Source organism: Odontesthes bonariensis, chromosome 23 (genome assembly GCF_027942865.1).
Source record: "Odontesthes bonariensis isolate fOdoBon6 chromosome 23, fOdoBon6.hap1, whole genome shotgun sequence".
NCBI classification, from domain to species: domain Eukaryota; kingdom Metazoa; phylum Chordata; class Actinopteri; order Atheriniformes; family Atherinopsidae; genus Odontesthes; species Odontesthes bonariensis.
In genome coordinates this window covers 25663242-25687676 of record NC_134528.1, presented here as the reverse complement: position 1 = coordinate 25687676, position 24435 = coordinate 25663242, and positions in this window count along the sequence as shown.

The following is a 24435-nucleotide window of genomic DNA, read 5'->3' as shown; positions in this document are numbered from 1 at the left end:
ATCTCATCAGGGCGTGCCCCGAGGCCAGGAAAGAGACTGCCGAGGTCCCGAGTGCGGGACGGGGGGCGGATGAGGCTGAGCCCCTGGCCGCTGGGGCGGCGGTGGCTCCGGCTCCGGCTCCGGCTCCGGCTCTTGAAAGGCCGGTGGGGGAGGCGGATGCTGCGGCCGCGGGCCCGGGGCCGGCTGCGGGGTCCGCTGTCCCGGGCCCGGTGCCGGCGGAGGAAGCCGCTGACCCAGGCCCGGTGCCGGCGGAGGAGGCCGGTGTTACGGGTCCCGACACGGTGGGGGCGGGACAAGATAATGTAGCGAGGATGGGTGGTGATAAAAATGTAAATGATGGGGAGTCAATGGAGACGTGTCTCAGTGTGAGAAACAGTAAAAGGAAAAAAACAGCTGATAAGGAGAAGGGGGGAGGCAAAGCTAGGAGAACTCAGCAGAGTCTCTCTGAGGAGGGGGAAGATGTAGACGAAGAAGAAGAGGAGGAGGAGGAAGTTGTGATGACAGCCTCTCAGGAGGAAAAAATGACCGCCTATTCTGGCGAAAAAATCCAGAGGTTTTTAGCAGAAACCAAAGGTCAGAGGGGAGTGAGGCCTGAGGACTTTTTCCCTGATCTGGATGGTTTTATCAGGTCTGTGAATCGGCTGAAGAGGGAAGGGTTTTTTAACGATCCGGAGGTTTTTAGACTTAAAAAACTGAACATAAACATTGGGACTATAAATATTAATGGAGCACGTTCAGCTACAAAGAGAGCTTCTCTCTTCAAGCTGTTTGAGTTAAAGAAGCTGGATGTGCTGTTTGTCCAGGAGACACACAGTGACAGCAAGAATGAGAGTGAGTAGAAGAGGGAGTGGCCGGGGCAGGTTTTCCTCAGCCACAGGCTGTCCAACAGTGCTGGGGTGGGGATCCTGTTCTCTAGGGGTTTTTGTCCTCAGTCTGTGGAGCTGCAGCAGGTGATGGAGGGGCACATCCTCATGGTAAAAGCTTCCTATGAAGATGTAAAAATGGTCTTCCTGTGTGTTTATGCTCCCGTGACAGGCGTGAGTAGGATCAGATTTCTGGATGTGCTGGGTGATGTTTTTAATGTTTTTAATGATGAATATTTGTTTCTGGGGGGGGGATTTTAACTGCACTGCTAACGCAGTGTTGGACAGGAATCACCTGGAACCCCATCCTGCGTCGTCTGCTCGGCCGCTCAGGCGCCTCATTGAAACACACGATCTGATGGATGTGTGGAGAGGTTTTAACAGCAGAGACAAACAATACACCTGGTCTCACTGTAGAGACAACATGTTGTCTCTGGCCAGATTAGACCGCTTTTACTGTTTTAAGCATCATTTTAGCACATTTAAGAGCTGCTGCATCGTCCCGGTGGGTGTGTCAGATCATTCCCTGGTGCAATGTAGTGTTTTTATTAAAAATATGAAGACATCCAGCGCTTATTGGCATTTTAACACCGCCCTTCTGGAAGACCATTCTTTTAGAGAAGCTTTTAGTTTTTTATGGCGTGCACACAGGGCCGAAAAACCCACTTTCTCCTCAGTGCAGGGGTGGTGGGAGTTCGGAAAAACTGTTCTCAAGCAATTTTGTCAACAGTATACTCGCAATGTCACTAAACAGATAACCAGATCCCTTCAGGACCTGGAGACTGAAGTACAGCTCTTACTGAGCGGTACAGGAAATCAAGGGCATACTGAAGCCCTTAAAAGTAAAAAGGAGGCTATAGCCAACCTGTTGGGTATCACAGCACAGGGAGCTCTGGTCAGGTCACGTTTCATGAACGCCTCCATGATGGACGCCCCCTCCAAGTTCTTCTTCAGCCTGGAGAGAAAGAGCGGCCAGAGGAAACTCATCCACAGCCTGCGATCCAGCAGCGGGGTCCCACTCACTGAGACTACTGAGATCAGGAGATATGCCACTTGCTTTTACAGAGACCTTTTTAAATCTGAGCTAGTGGAAGATCCTGAGCTGGAGAAGGTTTTTCTGGCTGATCTGCCTCAGGTTGGGGAATCAGCGGACTCGTTTTTAACAGCAGACCTGACACTAGATGAGCTCCATGTGGCCATCATGAGCCTGGCCAACGGAAAGGCTCCAGGTCTGGATGGGATTCCTGTGGACTTTTATAAGACTTTCTGGCCTGTTGTTGGAGAGGACATGCTGGAGATGTTCCAGGAGAGTTTTAGGAGTGGACTGCTACCCCAGAGCTGCAGGAGAGCTGTGATCACTCTGCTCCCAAAGAAAGGTGACCTCCAGGAGATGAAGAACTGGAGGCCGGTCTCGCTGCTCTGTGGGGACTACAAGGTCCTGTCCAAGGCTCTGGCCCTGAGGCTGAGGGAAGCGATGGCGGAGGTGGTTCATGTTGACCAGACCTACTGTGTGCCTGGCAGGTTAATCAGTGATAACATCACTTTAATTCGGCATGTTTTGGACATCTCTGGCTCATTGGGCACTGGTTTGATTTCCGTAGATCAGGAAAAAGCGTTTGACCGGGTTGAACACCAGTACCTGTGGAAAACACTCGCAGCATTTGGGTTCAGCCCTGGTTTCATTGCTAGGATCCGGCTTCTGTACTGTGATGTTGCTAGTATACTGAAGATTAATGGTGCTCTGGCTGCTCCTTTTCCTGTGGAGAGGGGCGTGCGGCAGGGATGCTCACTGTCAGGCATGTTATATGCACTGGCTATAGAGCCCCTGCTGCACAAGCTCAGGAGGGAGCTGTCAGGGGTGTCATTTCCGGGGTGCCCTGCAGCGGTAAAGCTGACGGCTTACGCCGATGACGTCATGGTGGTTTTAAACACGCAGGCAGACATTCAGGTTTTAGAGGGAAATGTGGAGCTTTTTAACAGACTGTCATCAGCCAAAGTCAACTGGGGTAAGAGTGTAGCTTTTAAAACAAGGAAAGACTCGCTGAACCAACTCATTTTACCTGGAGGCCTGAGCTGGAAGACGGGTGGGTTGAGATACCTCGGGGTGTTTTTGGGCTACTGTAGTAAATTCTGAGAGAGGTCGTCTTCAAAAACCGGTGTAAAAAATGAGTGATGAAGAAAGCTGCTGAAACGGACGTAGTCGAACAAAAGAAATCTTTATTTCTGTCATCAGGTCCGTCTCAGTTACAGAAAATGCATTTCCCGGGAGAGCCTGTGGTCAAATCGAAAAACTCTCTGCTGGGGAGAGAAAGTCCCTTACTTTTAAAGAAGATTCAAGGCCACTGGTCCAGGCGTAAAGCCAAAAGATATGGTCTGACTGTACGGTCCCATATCAAATCTACCTTATTTGGGTAAAACTATTTAAGAGCTTGTTTTTCAGTGTATCTCAGTGTCTTGCACGGAGACGCGCGGAGGCGTCTTGAAATTAACCAGCTGTGGACTCATTAAACTCTGGTTCGTCCATTTTGTCTGTGGACTCAATGAACTCAGTTCAGATTTCCTCATGTGCCTTTAGGCCCCATTTTGCCTGTGGGTCCATACACTTCACTACGACTCGTTTTTAAAAAAGAACTTGGAGGGGGTTTTACAGTCCATTGAGGGCAGGCTGAAGAGGTGGAAGTGGCTGCTGCCTAGCATGTCGTTTAGAGGTAGGACGCTCATCACAAACAATCTGGTGTCCTCCTCTTTGTGGCACAGGCTGGCGGTGGTGGACCCCCCCTCTGACCTGCTTGCAAGGATCCAGGCCACCCTGATTAATTTTTTTTGAGACAAGCTCCACTGGCTCCCACAAGCAATCCTGTACCTCCCTAAAGAGGAGGGAGGACAGGGGCTAGTACACCTGGCCAGCAGGGGGACAGCGTTCAGATTAAAATTTGTCAAGGGACTGCTTTATGGACCACGAGACCTGGTGTGGAGACCGCTGGCACAGCTGATCCTGAAAGACACCGGACGTCTGGGATTACAGGAGTCTGTGTTTTTATTGGATTTTAAGCAGCCTTGAAAGTAAGCCGGTGCGAGGCGGTGCTGCGTTCCTGTAAAAGATTTCGGGGCGGTGCGGCGCACCGGTAAGATTTGATAAGGGTTTATTATGCTGAATTAAAAAAAAAAAAAAAAAAAAAAACACCAAAAAAATACAAAAAATGCAGTAACGCTCGCCTTTTAAGAATAAAACATATCTAGGCTACCCACAATATGTAATTTTTGACCAGCTCCGATGAAGATAACAGCTTGGCTTGCTTAAAATAGTCAAAGGATCTGCGGCGTGCGCCAGCTTCCAATTGCATCGACTGACGCTTTCAAATCCACCCCTATTCAGACCCCAACAAAAAATATTTGGAAATAATGGTACTAAATTTCATTAATGGGAAAGCCATCCAGTGGCCTATGGTAATCAGTTTTCAAAACGTCTGCAAATATCCCATATATTTTGGTCTTTCTGTTTGTGCCTTTCTGGAGCTTGCGTTCCGTTTGTTTCCATCTCCTGCCCGCGCTTGCTCCGCAGTTAGTTCTAGTGAATGAAGTCGTCTCGACTCTCGTCTTTAAAACTGTGTCGGCGAAATGTTATGTCGGCTTTTCAAAAACTGCATGTTTTTGTGATTGGGTGGCATACTGAGACATGTCTTCTACTCGGACAAATAATAAATTACTCTTCTTCAAATAGGCTGTTCACGCTGTTTGTAACGGGGGCACAGCTGAGCATAAAGCGTAGGCCTATGTCCGCTTTAGTGGGCTACAGGACCGTAAGCTTGTGATTTAAATGTGAGCATACTTTGTAAAGTAAGCACGCGTTTTCCTGACACCCTAAAAAGTATTCAAATGAGCTCTCTCACTGCCTGATGGCTCACCAGCACCCTGAAGAAGACAATTAGGCCTACTTTGATTTTTTTAAATATTTTTTTTGTTTTTTCCATCATTTTGCATTTTTCAGTCCAGTTCCAAATGTACTGAAAATAAAGTACTCACAGTAAAATATTTACAAACTGAAATATTTTGTAATGTCATTTTTTTCCACATAGAACACTTAGGTAGGCCCACAAGAATGTGAAGTAGTTAAGAATATTAAAAAGTCATGAAATTGGTGTGAATTCCCCCCGGGTAAAACGGAGTTAAAAAATAATACAGTGAGTGACACACCGGACGGACATTGTAGCACCGGTAAGAAATGAAAACTAATTTCACCCCTGATTTTAAGACTGTGAACTTTTCCTCCCTGCCTGTTTTTTATCATGGAGTTTTTAGCGTTTGGAAGCTGTTGTGGAAGCCGAGGGTGCAACACCAGTTGCTGTTCTGGCTGCTGCAGGAGCCACTGGGGCATGGAGCCCTGCTGGGCACCCCTTCCTGGATCGGTGCGGCAGCCGCAGACGCCTTCAGAGCAGCCGAGATCTCCACTGCAGGAGACGACAGGTTTGGCAGCCGGGCTCAGGTGGAGATCGGAGAGAATCGTTGGCCGGTTGCTGTATCACTGGCGAGGCTGTCTGACGAGTCAGGAGCGTCAGCTGCTGGGATTGTGAGGCCGTGGAACCAGCGCCCCCTGCCCCGATGACCCTTTCCCCTCCCTCAGCATCTGTCCCGGCTCAGACCTGAAGTACAGGCTGAACCTGAAGGAGGCCGGGGGCAAAGCACTGTCACTCCTGATGGTGAGGTGTCTGAACCATCAGAGACTACAACAGCGCTCCCAGCTCCCCTGGAGAGCTCGCCTGGCCCTGGGAGAGGAGGTACAGCCTGAGTGGAGGAGCCTCTACAAGCCTCCTCTCTCCAAGAGGGTGGGGGACCTTCAGTGGAGACTCCTCCATGGCATCGTAGCAGTGAACGCTTTCATATCCATCCTGAACTCCTCTGTCACTAACATCTGCCCTTTCTGTGAGACTGTAGAGACTGTTTTCCACTGTTTTACTGACTGTCCCCGTCTGACTCCCTTCTTTGCCATCCTGGAGTTTTTTTTCAGGAAGGCAGGAGAGGTTTTCTCCCTGAGAACTTTTATTTATGGTTTTAAATACAGAAAAACTCAGAAGGAAAAATGTCAGCTGATGAACTTTATTGTGAGACAAGCTAAGATGGTGATCTACGTGAGCAGAAAAAGGAAGATAGAGAACAATGTGGAATGTGACATAGTGAGGATGTTGAGTGGGATGGTGAGGGCGAGGCTGCTGATTGATTTTAACTATTACAGAGCAATGAAGGACCTGGAGCAGTTAAAAAAAACGTGGACATATGGTGGAGTGCTGTGTTCTGTCCAGGGTGACGAACTGGTGCTCTCTGATCAGCTGGTCTGATCTGTTTCAGCTAGGTTTTTATTTTTTATTTTATATATTTTTTTTGAAAAATGTTGTGCATTGAACTAAACACAAACGAACAATAAAGTTGTGTTTCAAAAATCAAATCTCATCTCTCTCTCTCTCTCTCTCTCTCTCTCTCTCTCTCCTCCTGCCTTGCCATAGCTTCTCTGTCTCTTTGACTCTCCTCCCTCAAAAACTCTAACACCTCGCTTTCCCTGGATCTCTTCCTTCCCTGTTCTCTGCCTGGACTCACAGCCACAGAGGAGCAGCTGGATGATGGGCAAGAGGCCAGGATAGTGACTGTGCCACCTGACGTAGAAGTCAGATTTGAACATGAAAATGACTGAGCCTGTGAAAACAGCTTTAATATACTGGCTGTAAAAAAGAAGATGAAGATTCTGTAGACAGAATAAGATAATTTAATTAACCAGATTACCTTTTATTTATTTTTAAGATTTTTCCTTTTTTTGTTTGCCTTTTTGCAGGTCACTGTGAAGCCGCTGTTAGCAACAAAGTCCCTGAAAGACAAAAAAAATATTAAAACTAACAGCAATTTCAGTAAGCATTCATCATTCGACATGTCAATAGTGCTTCCAAGCCCCCTATTGTATTTCTGAAAACGCTGAAACCGTTTTTAGAAATGGCTTAAACTTCATTGAGCGACCAAAAAATTTAAGTAAAACACCAAATAAAACACATTTTTGTGTAAATAAGAGTAACATTTCCAAACAGAACTTACAGTTATGTGCTTTCTCCTCTGCCATCATCGCTCATGCTGCTCTGCTTTCTGGGACAGCAAGCTGTCTGAAGTCTACACAAGTCACCACAGAAGCAAACTCGATAAAATGGGCGGAGCAAGTACACATCTGGGAATGTGGAGCGTACTTGTCTGGATGCGTACTTTGAATTGGAACAGTACTTGGTCCTTCAGTGATGACGTTTCAGTTGTAGCCTGGCTAAATAGGCTCAGGACACAAAAATCTTATTTCGGGGGCTTTATTCTGAACAGAATAATTGGTGTTCAGTTTACGTGAAAAAGAAAGAATAAAAATACAACTCAAAGTTGTTTACAAGTATCTGTACAAGGTACAATCCTTCCAAAAGAAAACAAAACAAAATAAACCACTTTCAGAGGGCTCTCCTCTATACACTTGCTTTTTGGCAAAGCAAAGGTTTCTCAAAACACATGTTCTGACAACAGAAGTCAGTATACAAGTATAAACTAAATATAATAAGAGTGCAGAATAACTACAATGACTAATCACTGTAAAACGAACAGCGCACAAATTCACAGTTAAACATCTTACATTCACAGACATTAACTAACCTTCATTACCTCCGCCAAGGAGGTTATGTGATCGCCCGAGTTTGTCTGTTGGTTTGTCTGGATGTCTGGATGTTCGTTCGTCTGTTCGTGCTGCAATCTTGCGACCTGCCACAAGGTGGCGCGACCTCCACAAGGTGGCGCGACCTCCACAAGGTGGCGCGACCTCCACAAGGTGGCGCGACCTCAAGGTGCCAAAACCAAACAGAGCCAAAGCCAGACAGAATGCATAGTGCGCGGATTGAATGCATATTGCGCGGATTTGCTGTAATTAGCACAACAAAAGATTGCAACGGCAAGCCAGTGTGCATAACTGCATATAGCGTGCCCAAAGCCAGACAGAATGCATAATGCGCGGATTTACTTGCACGGCAAGCCAGTGTGCATAACTGCATATAGCGTAATAATAACGGCGAACACTGCTTCCCGACAGAACACTGCTTCCCGACAAAACATTATAATAATAATAATAATATTAATAATAATTAATAACGGCGAACACTGCTGTTCAATAATGAATAGTGAGAAGGGAATGCCTCTTCTGCTGACAGCGCCAAAGAACAAGTAGCCCACATCAGGAACGTATGTCCATACATGGCTCGCTATCCACAGGTAGGTTGGCGGTTGGCGGAGGTCTGCGCTCTCTGAGTGCATTTCTAGTTGAATGTGTGAGTATACTGACGTGGTTATCCGTCCACAACACCAGACACGGCAGACACGAGGCTCTACGCCATTATGGAAAACAGACTCGGCCCCATGAATCCGCTATGCATCAGCAAAATACAGAGGCATCAGTACAAATTACCAGTGGCGGTTGGTCAATAGAGGGCGCTAGAGCGCCGCCCCTCCCGTGAATCAACCATAACAAATATGAAATTAATTATACATTTGTACATTGCGTTTTTACTCGTGCAGTGGTGTGATAGACTCTGCTGTAGACTACATGCCACTGCCAGCAACCATTAAATGCTTTCGACTTTAAGCTAGGCTTGCTATTTGCTATTGGATATAAAGCCCTCCTCCAGGTGGTCGCCGGTAACACTGGAGTCTATGAGAGCTAGCAAACTTTTTTACCGCGAACAAGCAGAGGCAGCTTTTCATTGGCGCATGAAAAATTGATTCTAGTTCGCATCTCTGTGCGCCCAGACCAATGGCAGAGTTTTCCATATTTTTAATCTTAACGTGATTGGACAATTCATCGAATCAATCACGTCCATCAAGCAAGCATCCGAGGAAGCGCCGGGCTCTCAGGGAAGAAGACCACAGACAGTAGGATTGCTGCAGAGGTGAGTCTCTGTTGTAGAAATTAGTTGTTGTCCATTTTTCAGTGCAGTCAAGTCAAGTCAGCTTTATTTATATAGCACATTTAAAAACATCAGAATTGATCCAGTCTTCTATATTAGTCCTCAAAACATTAGACACACCTACCTGTTAATGTGGTCTTTGTTTTTCCTGAATATTTGTACATTTTGCAATAAAATAGGAAATTCAGAACCATCATCCCTCCCTACTATTATGTTGTGGTTATGGTATAACATGTGGTCTATTCTAATTACAGTAGCCTATATTTCTTTATCTATTCTGTCCCAAAACTCTTTATTTAAGGTCAACAATATCCAAAGTATCTCTCTAATTGTATTAATACTTGAACAATGGTCTAGTTTAGGTGGTTTTTAGAATTTGTGTGTTGTGTTCTGATTGTGAGGTGCTATTTGACCCGTCACGCGCAACTGCGCCCCCCCAACAAATTGAATCACCAGCCGCCTCTGCAAATTACTTAACAAAAACATGGTCATGAGTTATTTCTAACAGTCTTACAGCTATTATTTCATGCCACTTGTTGCACTTTGAAACACATTTTACCTTAAAGGGATAATCCGGAGTAAAATGCACTTTAGGTCAATTTACGGGATGTTGGGAGTACATGCGTTGAGTTGACATCAAAATCATTTAATTCTGATGTGTTTTGAGAATTTTGATTTGACCGTTTTCAGCCAAAAGTCGTTAGCCTGGAGGAGAGTGGGGCATATGGTATCGCCGCTACAAAACGCTATTTTTACACCTCTTCTACAGCTCCAAACAACATAACACTTACGTGGTAGTGAGTAGAGGGTCCCTAAATCCAAACAGAAGTGTCCCGAGGTCTTCATGTGGTCGGATAGAGAGTCCAGAATGAATTTAATCAAGCCCAGTACCTTTCCGGAAATGTTGCTGCTGCAGCTGGCATCTTCAGCGTAAAGTCCATATAGTAGAGAGCCGAGTGTGGAGTAACACGCTCTGGAAATTCACAATTTCGTTGCCGTTTTTTTTTACAAACATAGTCCAGTATTTCTTTCGAAAGTGAAATGAAGTTGTATGCAACAGCAAAGCCTAGCTTACTAACAGGTTGGAATTTTATAAAATGTCACGTGACCTTACGTCTCGCGTGACCTAGCCTCCTGTTTACGGAAGAGGCTCTGATTGAGCAGCAGAGAAGAGCAGGAAAGAGAAAACGTAGCAGGATGGCAGAGGATCTCTACGAAGAGGAATATTTTGGATTTGATTTTGAATTCGATGGCCTGCCATCCCATTTCGAACCTGAATATACAGACGAGGAATTAAAAGAAATGGAAGAGAAGGAAAGAAGGAGAGCAACAGAAATGCAGCAGGCGGAGATTGCTGGAACCCAGCCGCGAGTTGATGGCAACTGGTGATGTGGCTGTGGGCGATGTGCGCCCATGGCCACCGAAGAGGAGTGCCTCTGTTGTCATGAGTGGGACCTTTTGCACCGCGGCGAAGATAGTCCTAGAGAGGATGGACAATGTTTCACGGAGGAGGAAAACTTCTCAGGGTTTCTAAACCCGATGGTGTTAGAGGCATTTTTTCATGTCCCTAAAGTGAACTGGAAAAGGCAACCCAAACCTGAGGGACCAAATGGGCAGCTGTCTAACAAGTAAGTAGCTTACTTACGAGGTTGATTGTTTTTCTTGTTTGAATTGTGTTTGGCTGTTGTGACCACACGTACTGAGAACTTGACCCAAAACTTACCGACTCTTTTCTTATCCACTCAGTCAATACAGACTAGTGGCCTACCGCGTTGTACTTGAATGGGCATTGAAGGGCGAGCGGCTTGGACGCGGCCAAAGACGTCCATTACCCAGCTGTGTGGTGGCGACCATGAGAACAAAGTACCCCTCTCCCACTGGGGTTTACCAAGGCTTTCAGGAGTCTGAGGAAATGTTTTAAAGTATGTCTTTGATGTGTTTTTCATAAAGTTTTGTAAATTATTAGGAAAATGTAAATAAACAGTTTTTTTTCGCAACTTCCATCATCCTATCTGAATTACTTGCCTTTATACCATCACATAGAACAATTCCACAGTCTGAGTACCAGTATGTAATGGAAAACATTTATTTATATAAATATATATGTATTTAAAAAAAACACTACTGCAAATAATTATTATGAACATTCGACTACAAGAGATAAAACAATGAAAGAAAATAGAAGGAATTTTTTAATATTTACAAGGCATTTTGAACATGTGTTTATTGAAATGTGCTTTATTGACTCAAAGGGTCAAGATTTGCATTATGATTTCTCAAATCTAGACTTGGTCTTTGAAACCAATTCTGTTGTGTCTGGATGTGGGATAGGGGCTATGTTTTGAAGTAATCTTCTTTGATGGGGTTTTGGTCTGGGCCAAGCTTCAATGCTCTCGCTTTCCCTGATGTTGAGAACTCTCTCTATGAGGTCCTGACGGAATGCCTGGGATGTCTTCTCATAGATGGGTTTAGCAACCCATTGATGGCTCTGTTTGGAGTAGGCAAAGTGGTACTTGGGTTCTCCTAATACACACAAACACACACACACACATTTTAGTTGATGATCAGTTTGTCAGAATCAACTATGCAGAGATGGTGTACAAATTATGTATATTCAGAAACAGACTTCACTCTACCTTCTGCTGTTTTTGCCTTTTCTCTGCCCACATTGGCATTGTGGTCCATGATGGCCAGTTGGGCTCTGGCCCTCATTCCATCATACTTGAAATGTAGCCTCTTCTGTGCGTATTTGAGGATCACAAAGTGGTAGACCTCCAGAGATCCTGTATAAGGATTATATTACAACATCTTTTTAACAACAAGTTACACAGAAATGTGTAAGGGTTGGAGGGTACATAGAGAAATGATATTTCAAACTACTGATGACAATTATGACTATAAAAAACAGAACAGAGGAAGTTGCATAGCTAGGAATACTACTTGTTCTTGCACCTCACAATTATGTATGTTTGACATAGTATTGCTTACAAACATCTGTGTGTATGCATGACATACCTGTGTGCTTGAAAAGAGCCATGTGGGTGATGTCACGGAGGAGATTCTTATCCTCCACAAGAGCTGTCAGCGCACGGAAAGACGGTGAATCAGTCTTCAACCATCTCTTCCTTCTTTGTTCCTCTGCTGTCAACGGTGGATGGAAATAACTGCATGCCTTTTCACCATCCTCCCACCGATGTACACCACGAATGTGGTGAAGCAGTGAGGTCCAGCGTCGGACACATTCCTAACAAATACATAATTGACTGAGATGTGCTCCTAGCACCTTTTGACAGCTTCTACTACTGTGGTCTCTGTGTCTTGTTCTTCAGTACTGTGATGCATATCATAACATTGCATATTGCCAGATGTAAAAAGCATAAAGACTGCAGCCATTCATTATTACCTCTTTGTCACCGCCAGACGAACTGCACGACCAGTACAGATGACGGCTAATGGACTTCAACCATGGCTGCTGCTCCTTGTTGTCCTTTTTATTGGCTGCACTTACCAGCCTCGTCATGAAACCTATGTACAACATCAAAAAAGCATTTCATATTTCAAAAGGGCAAAATAGAGATTGTCTGTATGCGTCTTCATCTTGAATTTGTGGCTACTTACTTTTATTTACGTGCCAAGGATCAAATTCATGGCGAATTTGGCTGTACTCCTCTTTCATCAACTTCCGTATGGAAGGAGCCCTGTCTGTTGTGAGTACACCGACATCCACCCCCAGGGAAAGTAGGTAATCAAGGCCTCTTTTAAATCCCAGGGATGGCAACTGAGCTTGTCGTTTCAGAAACCTAATGGATAAAGAAATGACTTATTAGACTCAACATGTGATCCCCAAGCAATCAATTGCTTTTGTCTTGAGAACTTTCACTACATTGAATAATCATATGCGTATTTACCTGTACAAGTTCAAAATGAATTATTTCTTTGGTGCCGTCATCTTCGAACGAGTAAGTCAAATACTTACTACAGAAACCTGTTGAAACAACATATATGAGCAAAAATGTACAAAGCAGTGTCTATCTGTCCAAATTCAAAAGACTATCATGCTTACCCAGACTGTCACACCTTGCATCTCCACATATTTCCACCTTGTTTCCAGATGCAGACTGTTGACGGAGGCGCTCCATAACTTTCATCTCTTGTTCTTTGTATGCACTGTTTACCACTGGTATGAAGTATTGCAACTGCATGGCAAAGAACTGGCTCGAACTGGGGATTTGCAGATTCATGAGATTTGCCCATTCCTTTATCTCTGTATATGTGCTGCCAGTGAACAGAATTGAAGCACAGACAAGAAGATTGTTCCGTGGCATCCCCCTTGTTTCTGGACATGATGTCCACTCCCCTGTATGTCCATTCAGGCATGTCCAGCATATCTTGATTAGACTGCCTTGTGTAACAACCCTCTTGTCCTCAACTGCAGTTGCACATGTACGGCAAGTGTGGAAAAGCTCCATGAGTTTGAACTCGTCAACAAGCCATTTCTTCCCTGCATATCCACTTCCTGTTCCACTGCCAGAACCGGAACCAGAACCTGTTCCAGGGCTGGAGGGAGATGTCTCGCTCAGTGGCACAAAGCTTTCATCTGCTGGGTCCTCCAAGTCAATCTCCCCAAAACTTATGCTCATGTCATGTGCAGCCTCTTCTTGAGCATGTTCCTGTTGTATCTGCATCGTTAGAGGTTTTAGAAATTAAACTAAACATCTGGCATTGACCTCTAATTATAATGTGAACAATAAAAGTGAAAGTTTCATTCAACTCACTGTAGATGGAAGTTCACTAGCTGCGCCGTAAAGAGTCAAATCTGACTTAGATGAAGTACCACTCTCCTTGTCATAAAGAAACAAAACACATTGTTAATTTTGTAATGTGTTGGAGTGACACTGGTGACACAGCAAAATGACAGCAATGGCGTTACAATGCTTACCTCTGACAATCTCCATGTTGGGGGGCGTGCTAGGTATGTCCCGGAGGATGAGGGCTTTGTGCGTGGCCTGACTACTGGCTGTGCTGGACTTGACAGAGACAGACTAACACCAGACAGCAGACCACAACGCCCAGATGCAGAGTGTCCCTCGCCATCTCCAAGCTGATTTTTGTTCGGGGTGGACTGTGGTACAGCAGCTAATTCTGATGCTTCCAAACATATGGGGGCATCAGAACCACTTACCTATAATGAATAAAATAAATTGGGTCAAAACACAAATAGTTGAACATCAGTTTACAAAAAAGATTGTTTTTAAAAAACAGACAGAAATTACTCAAATTATCATACGACCAGAGAAGCAGGTTATGAAACAGGTTGTGAAAGCCTAAAAATGTAATATCAATTCATATGCTCAATCTAAGGGGGAGCATACTGGTTTTTGGAGTCATTGAAAGCATCTGTACTAGTTGTATACTTTACTGGGTAGGAACAGACATGGGCCATATCACAACCCTCCCCCTCCCCCTCTAGTTGTATATGTTACTGGGTAGGAACAGACATGGGCCATATCACAACCTTCCCCCTTCCCCTTTAGTTGTATACGTTACTGGGTAGGAACAGACATGGGCCATATCACAACCCTCCCCCTACCCCTCTAGTTGTATACTTTACTGGGTAGGAACAGACATGGGCCATATCACAACCCTCCCCCTCCCCCTTTAGTTGTATACGTTACTGGGTAGGAACAGACATGGGCCATATCACAACCCTCCCCCTCCCCCTCTAGTTGTATACGTTACTGGGTAGGAACAGACATGGGCCATATCACAACCCTCCCCCTCCCCTCTAGTTGTATACGTTACTGGGTAGGAACAGACATGGGCCATATCACAACCCTCCCCCTCCCCCTTTAGCTGTATACGTTACTGGGTAGGAACAGCATGGGCCATATCACAACCCTCCCCCCTCCCCCTACCCCCTTATTGAGCTGCATGCACAGAGCCCAACTCGCCCATTATTTATTGCTCCCCCAAATAGGCTACCCTTACTCCATATATAGGCAAACATACGAAATGACTTCATTGATTCATAACTATATCACACATTATAACAGACAAATACACGAATTCTAAGACAAAAAAAAATGCAAAGTTACAGGTAACTCAAAGTAGTTTAGCCAACGTTATCTCAGTCCCTCCCCCACCATGTTTACTTTAGGTATCGTGTATTGGGCTACAACTCAACGGACAGGCTAATAAAAGAAACATTTAATTCAAATACATTACCTCTAGAACGCCAACATCTTGAGCGGCTTTTGGAATTGCGTTTTTCCTCAAGCGCATTCGTTGTTTTTGGCCACCATGTCGTCTTTCCTGGGTCAAGTCATCCGGGTCAAAATGTGCACTGCAAACTCGTAAGTCTCTCTGCTTCAATGTGTCGACCGGCGTGTTCATATCAATTTTTAAAATCAGCAGCCATTGTTTCAAAAGTTGTGAGTCGTGAAAAGGCAGCCTGTGGAAACTCACAGGATTATACCATTTCATCCGCATCCCGCAGCCAAGATAGGAACAAACACGCACCATAACTCCAAAAGTTTGCTCCGCTGTTTGTTCAACAATCTGCTCACACACCTCTCCTTCTTCTGTGATGGTCACTCCAGTCACGCAAAAGACGTCTTCCGTAAACAGGAGGCTAGGTCACGCGAGACGTAAGGTCACGTGACATTTTATAAAATTCCAACCTGTTAGTAAGCTAGGCTTTGCTGTTGCATACAACTTAATTTCACTTTCAAAAGAAATACTGGACTATGTTTGTAAAAAAAAAACGGCAACGAAATTGTGAATTTCCAGAGCGTGTTACTCCACACTCGGCTCTCTACTATATGGACTTTACGCTGAAGATGCCAGCTGCAGAAGCAACATTTCCGGAAAGATACTGGCTTGATTAAATTCATTCTGGACTCTCTATCCGACCACATGAAGACCTCGGGACACTTCGGTTTGGCTTTAGGGACCCTCTACTCACTACCACGTAAGTGTTATGTTGTTTGGAGCTGTAGAAGAGGTGTAAAAATAGCGTTTTGTAGCGGCGATACCATATGCCCCACTCTCCTCCAGGCTAACGACTTTTGGCTGAAAACGGTCAAATCAAAATTCTCAAAACACATCAGAATTAAAGGCGGGGTAGGGGATCTTTTTCTGGAACATTTTTTTACATATTGCTTGAAATACTCTTCACACCCCCATTGCAACCAATTAATTAAAAGTTTTGACACAAATATGAAAAGTTTTAGTGGCCTCTAGAACGTACAATCTAGGAAAAACACTATCCAATCATTGTGAACGGACCGTTCACAATGATTGGATACTGATGCGTCTATCAAACTGCAATCTGCTCCTCCCTCCCCCTCCTTCTCCCTGTGCGCGTACCCTGCTCCGTGAACGTCCAGAAGCTTGGCAGGAAGCTAAACTAGAGCCAGCTTGGCTAGCACCTAGCATTATTAAACGTATAGTTAGCATAAACTAAATACTAAATACTAAATAAGGCATTGATCGATGCTTGCTGTCAGAACAGCGCTCGTGCACCTTCGTGCTCGTGCGCGTTCATGTACTCTAGAGGCGTGCCTTCGGGGGAAAAGTGAAGAAAAGGGTTGGGACTTTTTACCTGTGTATTTTTAAAATGCAGCTTCGCTGGACTCAACATCCAGGATCTCCTACCCTACCTTTAAATGATTTTGATGTCAACTCAACGTATGTACTCCCAACATCCCGTAAATTGACCTAAAGTGCATTTTACTCCGGATTATCCCTTTAAACAACAGTCGACTTTATCCTGAGTCGAACCCACATGTCCGTGTGGCAGTAAACAATATGGTGTCTCACATCCAGGTATTCTTGCAGACTGCTAACCAAACACCACACCCAAAGGTGTGACTCCCTAATTGAGACAGCGCCATCCGGTGGCTTAAACGTATAGTCCCCTTTTTCCACCTGACTACATTCTCCCCTGCAAAAAAAGGCACCGTCCTCGGTGACTTAATTCCCACACTTAACTTAATTTACTGCCTCTCTAAAGAACACAGCACCCATACTAGTCAACAACTGCGACAGTGCATCAGGACTCAGCGTGATTGCATTACAAGCTGACCTGGGTAGGTGCTGTGGGTTTGAATGTACCCCCACATTTGTTCTCAGGCTCCGACGAGGAGCTGGGATGGGTGCTGGAACCTGAACATCCATAGCAGATCTGCTGCGAGTCAAAGGGCCAGGCAGCTCTGGCTGTGGCTCTGGTACACTGACAGGCGGCACAGCGTCATCAATACCCACAGGCTCTGAAACCACACTGTCTCTGACAATTACTTCACCTCGCTCACTCCCTTGTCTCTGGTCCAAGCTTGTATATGTGGTCTCTTCCAGTACCACATATTCAGGCTCCTCCTCTGCATGTTCTTTCTCCACTTCAGTAGAAGGGGCTACCACAACCAGGGGAACACTACCCTTCTGTTTCCTGGGTGCAGGAACTGGACCCGTACAAAGCCTAAGGTTAGCTCTGTGAACCCTTTTGGTCGGGCCACCCTCCACTGGTTCTACTGTATGTGTGCTGCCTTGAACCTCAACAACTCTGTAGATGATAGGACTAAAGGCATCTTGAATTTTGTTTCTTCCCTTGGGCCAGTGGCACAAGTAAACTAGCTGACCTACTTCCACAGGAGGACAGTACACTTTGTCCTTCTCAAGTTCAAGTCTCTCCGCAGCTTTTTGTTCAGCATACTGCCTTGTTCTAGCCTAGAAATCTAGACGCCCCTGGCGACCGCAAATTGAATTTGCTCCAGAGCTAGTCTAGTCACTTGTGGTCGTTTTGCGAGGCTGCAAATCGAAACTTAATCGGGCCAATCAAATCGTGAGGAGCGGGGTCGGAGGCCGGGCTACCTAGTGACGACATAGGTGCGACGTTTCAGTGTGTAGTTCCAGAGAGAGGTAAACAATGGCTGCGCCCAGCGAACAGTCTTTCGATTTGGCTTTGGCAGCGACTCTAGAAAATTTAGATTTACAGTTTTCTTTGCGAGACGAACAGATAACTGCACTTAAGTTGTTTTTTTTTAAAGGACGTTTTCGGAGTTTTGCCCACCGGGTACGGTAAAAGTTTAATTTACCAGCTTGCTCCGTTGGTCCGTCGCGCTGACTACGTAATCCTTCTTCATCGCCCTGATTGGTTGTTGCGCCATCCTATTGCGTGGCGTTGAGTGCAGAGGCAACTTGACAGACAACCGTTTATCCCGCCCACACTGCTATCCAGCGTCACTAGACCCCTGTACAGCTTTTTGCTGTACGGGTCTGAATGCTAGGCTAGTCTTGTTCTGCTGTGAGCCTCGTTCAAGCGCTCCTGGTGAACCACAAGTAGCTGTTCCTGACCCAGCAAAGCATCCACAGGAAGGTGTGGATGCACCCCAAACATGAGGTAGTATGGTGAGTGACCTGTGGTGGCATGCGGAGTTACATTATATGCATAAACTAACTCTGGCAAAAACTCAGGCCACCGACGTTTCTTCTCTGCTGGCAGGCTGTGCAAAAGATCATGAAGTGTGCGGTTAAACTGCTCACACTGTGCATTACCCTGGGGATGATGAGGTGTGGTGCGGGGTTTTTTTACTCCGTACAACTTGCACAGCTCCTGAATGACCTCACTCTCAAAATTTCTCCCCTGGTCAGAATGTAATCTCTCTGGCACACCATATTTCATAAACCACTCCCTGAGAAGTACCTTGGCAGTCGTATCAGCTTTTTGGTCACGTGTTGGAAATGCCTGTGTAAATTTAGTGAACACATCTGTAACAACCAACACATTCTCTCTGCCATCAGAGGCGGTCTCTAACACAGTGAAATCAACTGCAACTACTTCAAGAGGCCGTGAGGCTAGAAAGGGTTTCATAGGGGCTCGTATCTTGGGTTATGGCAACTTGGTGAGTACACATCTCTGACACTGTTTTACCCACTGTTCGACATCTTCATGCATCCCAACCCAGAAGCATCTTTGTCTCAACAACTTCTGTGTGCGTTCTATGTCCTGATGCCCCATCTGATCATGAACACTTTCAAGAACATCTTTTAAACATGCCGGCAAAATGAGCTGCTGGCACTCCCCCAGGTGTCTTTCATCAATGACACGATAAAGAAATCCATCAACTTCCTTAACCCTAGGCCACTGTCTGAGAAGGGAGATTACAGGCTTGATCAAACTTTTCCTCTGCTGAAAAGTGGGTTTCTTCCCCTGATCCCAGAAATGCCGAAAGGACTTCAGAATAGGATCAGTATTCTGAAACTGTCTCAACTCATCCTTAGAGTAACCAGGCAGAGTTGGTGTATTACCCTGAGAATCAGTGACCTCCGTATCCTGCTCCACCACAGTAACACACCTAACCTGCCTAACCTGACAACACTTCACACCTGCACTGACCAAATCTGGTTGTAAGGCTGTTCCTTTCCAGATCACATTGCAGATGGATACACACTCGTCAAACTCCTCATCTCCATTACGGTGCGTTCACACCAAACGCGATGCGAATATTCGCACCGCCTTCATCGCGCGATCGTTGCCGCAGGTGTAAATTAAATTCCATCGCCTCAAACGCCTCTTTCACGCGAGTAAAAAACGAGTGAATAGTTCAAGGGGCTATCCATGGCTGATCGCGTCCTTGTGCCTGCTGTGGCAGTCCGAGATTCGTCTGAAACGCACACGCCGTCGTGTCTGGATCAGTGACATCATCCGGTGGTGCATTCAGCTCGGATAATTTCATCGCTTTCTCCAGGAGTTGCTTCTGGATGACGGCCGCCTCGAGCGGCACCCCAGGCCCACCAGGACCCAGCCCGACGACCCGCTCGGGAGGACCGGCGCCTGCAGCCGGCGTCCCGCCGAGAGATCACGGCACCGATCCTCCCGAGCAGGCCACCAAACTGGGTCCCGGCGAGCCCGAAACACCGCTGGAAGCGGCCGCCACGGGAGGATCGGTGCCGTGATCTCTCGGCGGGACGCCGGCTGCAGGCGCTCCGCAGCTGGGCCGCGGCTCCGTTTCAGCTGCGGGGCGCCTGTGGCATGGTGTCCTGCCGAGAGATCGCGGCGCCGGTCCTCCATGAGTTCCGTCTGGATGACGGCCGCCTCCAGCGGCACCCCAGGCCCACCAGGACCCAGCCCGACGACCCGCTCGGGAGGACCGGAGCCGCGATCTCTCGGCAGGACACCATGCCACAGGCACCCCGCAGCTGAAACGGAGCCGCGGCCCAGCTGCGGAGCGCCTGCAGCCGGCGTCCCGCCGAGAGATCACGGCACCGATCCTCCCGTGGCGGCCGCTTCCAGCGGTGTTTCGGGCTCGCCGGGACCCAGTTTGGTGGCCTGCTCGGAGGCGGCCGTCATCCAGACAGAACTCATGGAGAAGGCGGTGATTAAATTTTTTTATTTTATTTAGTCAGGGACCATGTGCAAAGTACATTAATAACAAAGTAAATAGATGACCTGCACCAGATTGTAGCTTAGAAGCTAATTTCCATCTGCAGTCCCATCTGCATGTCACAGACAGCGCCTGTCCATCTGTCTCCACGTCACTGTCGTCCAGAATCTCAACGCTGATAGGCTGTCTGGCGCGAATATTTCGCCAAAGTTGGATTTTTTGAACTCGCGCGAATCGCATATTTTCACTCGCGCGGCGGCCACCGCATCACCGCACCGCCTCACCGCTCCTCACCGCTCCTCACCGCGCCGCCCGACCGCTCCTCATCGCGCCGCCGGCTCGAATCCGCGTCTAATCGCGTCTTTGCATTGACTTTGTATGTAATCGCGTCGCCCGACCGCGTCTGGTGTGAACGCACCGTTAGGCTGGGGCTCCCCTGCTAACGGCTGCCTAGACAGGGTGTCTGCTGCTGTGTTACACCTACCGGGTCTGTACTGGACTTCAAAATCGAAAGGAGCCAATTGGGCTACCCAACGTTGTTTAATAGCTCCTAGCTTTGCTGAGTTCAAATGACACAGAGTGTTGTTATCGGTTATCACAGTGAATTTTGACCCCAACAGGTACCCTCTGAATTTTTCAGACACAGCCCATTTTAGAGCTAGAAGCTCTAGTTTCATGCTGCTGTAGTTTCTGTCATTTGTCTGCATTTCTTAGCCGCCTACTGGCATATGCAATGACACATTACTTCCCTTCTTGCAACTGGGAGAGGACTGCCCCTAAACCTAAGCTGCTGGCATCTGTCTCTACAGTGAATGGACAAGAGAAATCAGCATAACCCAGAAGTGGAGCACTAGTGAGTCTGTTTTTCAGTAACTCAAAGGACTCCTGACATGCCTGTGTCCACCAGCTATTCAGCAGGATTTTGGACCGAGCAGGGCTGCTTTCTTTGATGCACGCATTAACTACATCATGTAACGGTCCTGCCAGTTGGGAAAAACCTTGCATAAACTTCCGGTAATAGCTGCAAAACCCCAAAAATGATCTCAACTCCTTAATCGTGGTGGGAGCTGGCCACTGTTTCACTGCTGCAACTTTGTCTGGGTCCGGGCCTATGCCCTCAGCCGAGATCTGATGACCAAGAAAACGCACACTGGGCTGGAGAAAATTACACTTTTCTACCTTCACCTTCAATTCTGTCTCCCTGAGACTCTGAAGCACAGTCTGAAGACGCACCAAGTGATCCTCAAAAGTCGGCGAGAAGACCAAAATGTCATCTAAGTACACCAAAATGATCTGGAACACTAAGTCACTCATGGTTGCCTGCATGAGTCTCTGGAATGTTGCAGGCCTATTGCAAACACCAAAAGGCAGTCTCGTGTACTCAAACAACCCAAAAGGTGTTGTGAAGGCTGTCTTGTGCCTGTCTCTCTCCTGAACTGCTACCTGATGATAGCCACTGGCAAGATCAATGGTCGAGAAAAACCTTGCGCCGTGCAGGGCATCAAAACACTCGTCAATACGTGGCAAAGGAAATGCATCACGTCTGGTTTTGGCATTGAGACGCCTGTAGTCTACACAAAGCCTCAAGCTGTTATCTGCCTTCCTCACAAGTACAATGGGTGACACGTAGGCACTAGTGCTCTCTTTAATGACACCCTTCTTTAGAAGTTGGGTTATGTGCTCTCTCACCTCTTTGTACTGTGTTGGAGGTACACGGCGGTAAGGCTGGGTGACGGGGACGTCATCAACTAAATGTATTTCATGTTGGACTTTATCAGTGTGGCCTAAATCCTCATCACTGAAGGTGAATACATCAACATATTGAGCCAGAAGCACAGCTAACTTAGCCTGTTCATCTGACGAGCCACCTATTTTCAGGCGTCCTAACATTGACTGCAGTTCTTTGTCTGAAGCCTTGGCTTCTTTGCTGTTCACTGAAACTTCCTCATGGTCAGCAAAGACACGATTAAAATGCACCTCTGTTGCCTCCTCAACACACTGAACCTCACTGAGCACACCAAGCCTGGTCCTGGCTGCCAGCCAGATATCTTCCTGTGAGAAGTTCACCACTTGAACTGGAAAAACATGCTTACTAGACTCCACTAGAGTGGGGACCACAACAAGGCCATTTGGCAGGGGAGAGTTGATAGGCTCTAGCATCAAGGTCTCACCTGGGGAGAGCTGCTTGAGCCCTCTCGCGTACACTGTGGCAACTAAAGCTGATGGCACATGCACAGTGTCCCTGCCTGCTATCCTGGCTGTAGATGTCCTCACCAAAGCTTCACATGTTTGCACTTTCTGAAAGGCTTCCCTCCAGCCTGTGTCTAACTTTTCTCCAAGGGTTGAATGATAACTGGCAATAGCCAACTCCCTGCATCGTTTTATCACATTCATTCCAATGAGTACTGCGAGAGACCCTTCAGTTGTCAGACTGTTATCCTTGCTCTGCTGCCCTATTTCTTTCCCTTCTGTCCTAGATTGATTTGAATCTAGTTCTAGATCTTCAGATCCTCTCTGTTTTCTAACAGGATCCTTGACTACCAAAAACCCACACTCAGGTACAGTTAACCCCATTGATTAAATACCTTGGTGTTCATCTGGACAACAGACTGGACTGGAGACACAACAGTGAAGCCATCTACAAGAAAGGACAGAGCAGACTGTACTTCTTGAGGAAGCTAAGGTCCTTCAAGGTTTGCAACAAGATGTTGCAGATATTCTACAAGTCTGTTGTTGAGAGCGTCATTTCCTCTTGCGTCATCTGTTGGGGCAGCAGCATCAGAACCAGGGACCTAAAAAGACTCAACAACCTGATAAGGAAGGCTGGTTCTGTTCTGGGGACGACTGTGGAACCTCTGGAGACAATAATGCAAAGAAGGATTTTGCATAAAATCAAGAGAATTATGGACAACCCTGAACATCCTCTCCATGAGACTGTTATCGGAAAACAGAGTCTCTTCAGTCAAAGGCTTCTTCAGTTTGGATGCAAAACGGACCGCTACAGGAAATCTTTCCTGCCCACAGCCATCAGCATCTATAATAACTCCTTGATTTAATTGAGTTACATCAACATTTAATTTCCCTCTGGGATAAATAAAGTATTTTTGAATTGAATTTGAATTGAATTGCTTGCACGTCCAACTCAATGTAACCTATGTAAGGTATTGGCAGTGAGTTAGCCGCAGTAAGCTTGAGTCAGTTGGCTGTAGAGGTTATGTCTTCCTTTCTGCCTAGTAAATGCTGTCGGAAAAATGTCTCAGAGATGGTGCTAACCTGACTCCCAGTATCCAAAAGGGACCTGGCCAAAACTCCGCCCACCTCAATATCAACTTCCGGACACCTACCGCTCGCTCAAAAAATCTCTTTGATCTCACCTCGGATTGCAACCGAGGGAGCTAGTTTCCCTGAGAAGGTGAATTACAGGCAGCAGACTCACCCTCCTGTTGGCGTTGTCTGCATTCCCTCGCAATGTGTCCAACTCCTTTGCACTTAAGACAGACAGGCTTTCCATCATCTGTGAACTGGAGCTTCGGTCTAGGTTTCCCACCTTTGTATGACTTTCCCTGGAAAGCCACTCCTTCCTTCATCACACTGACTAGCTCCCCAATAACTTTTCCTTGCTCAGAAACTACTTTGAGGATTTCTTCTAGTGTGGCAGATGACTTCTCTTGTGCACTACCAGAAGACTGACATCTAATATCCCTATCACTTGAAATGTTCCTGCTCTTCACAACTTTAATGTTATTGGGTCCGTCCTCCTGAGACCAAGCAACTGCCTCCTGACGCACATCAAAAAGTGAGGACTCTGCATTTTCCCTAACCATTTTGCGAAGCTCCCTCCCAAGAGTGGGATCTTTCACCCCTCCACAAACTGGTCTCTGACAGCCATTTTCGAGTCTGTTACGGCCAGTGGCCTTGTGGTGTGTGTGTTTCTCTTCTTTCCCCCCTCTTCATCATGCAGTCCCCCTGAGTCGCCAGCAGGCTCCATTGGATGCAGCCCTTCCCGTCTCTCCTTCCTGGGTGTCACCCACGGACTTCGTGACTGGCTGGGCAATTGAGTGCTCCACCTATCCCTGAGGAGGACCGGGATATTTAAACCCTCACTTCCTTTTGCTCGCTGCAGCTGTTCCTCTGGTTTGGAACAGTTTGCCCACTTGTGTGTTGTGACTCTGATTCTAAGCTTTGTTGCTTGTGTGTTGTGACTAATGATGGCAAAACGAGGCTTCA